The sequence below is a fragment of the Tupaia chinensis genome, unplaced genomic scaffold (genome assembly GCF_000334495.1).
Source record: "Tupaia chinensis unplaced genomic scaffold, TupChi_1.0 Scaffold138270_1, whole genome shotgun sequence".
In the NCBI taxonomy this organism is placed as follows: domain Eukaryota; kingdom Metazoa; phylum Chordata; class Mammalia; order Scandentia; family Tupaiidae; genus Tupaia; species Tupaia belangeri.
Genome location: NW_006198168.1, coordinates 28,365 through 29,801, shown reverse-complemented (window position 1 = coordinate 29,801; position 1,437 = coordinate 28,365).

Here is a 1,437-nt window from a genome sequence, read left to right as displayed (position 1 = left end):
CTGAATTTTCATATCATTGCTAATAGTCTTTCAGATGGCACTCTAAAATAGTCCATGTTTATTATAACTTTTTTTGAGAGGTTTTTGCCATAGGGCGTGTGCACTCACCAGACAGACAGAGAGAGAGACAGAGAGACACAAAGTGAGACGTCACCCCCCAGGGGGGATGTCCACACCACAATACCTTCTGCACCGTTCTCCTCTCGGGATCTTGGGCATGCAAGCACACGTGCCCAGTGTGAGTTTTAAGCCACCGCGTCCGGGACACAAATGGCAGTCGACTACGTGGGAGTCCAGCGACATAGCCATTATGCTAACTGCTGGTCCCGATGTTTATTATAACTTTTGAAAGTAATTTTAATTTAATTTAATATTTTTGTTTTTTGTATGGTTTTTGTCATATGACTTATGCACTTACCAGAGAGTTAGAGAGAGAGAGAAAGTGAAAAATAACCCCCCAGTGGTTATGGAAATACTGCAATCCCATTCATTTCATTTTTTCTCTGAAACTTTGGGCATGCACACATATGCCCCTATTGTGATTTTTCAAGACTCGTTGGCCAGGACTTCAAACATGGCTTGCCATGCAAGAGTCCAATGCCTAAACCCCCAAGCCACCTGCTGGTTCCCTTTTTTCCATTTTTAAAAGTCACCGTTTTCGAGAAGTTCTGGACACCAGGTGGCCTGAAGCTGCAGGCCTGACCACCCTGGACCTTCTTGTATCCCCACCCATACTCCTCCTAGGACCTCAGGTTTGTTGCATGGGACTTTAAGATGAACTCGCACCCCACCTCACCTGAAAATCGGATCAAACTGGCCAAAAGTTCTGACACCAGGTAGCCTGAGGCTACAGGACCAACCACCTCAGACCTTCAGGCTTCCCTACCCCTATTTCTCCTTGGAACACAGTTTGGTTCCATGGGACTTTAAGAGGAATTCGCACCCCACCCCACCTGCAATTCCAATCTAGCTGGCCAGAAGTGCTGGACATGAGGCAGCCTGAGGCTGAAGGCCCAACTGCCCCCCAGACATGTTACTCATCCTCTGGTCTTTCCTCATTTGCCTTTGGACTCTGAATTTTAGTGATCTGAATAGCACACAGTGTGCTGTGTGGTTTCTTTTTTGGTTTTGTTTTTCTTTGCTCTTGAGGTGTTGCTTATTAGGTCAGATGGAGGCTCACCACTCCTTAGAAACAGTGAGGATTTTGGGCCATGCAGGACTAGTGGCAACAGTTAATGGTAATTGTGAGCAACAGGTAAGCCAACCATAAGAGAAATCATCAATTTTCTAATCCTGTACAATTTTTAATACTCAGAGATACCTTTAATAAGTAAGGAAGCAACGTATAGATTACCGGATGACTAGGAACAATCACAGAGTCTCAAGAAGTATGAGCAACCAACAAAAGACCTCTCCCTCAAGGGAAATCATCAAGCC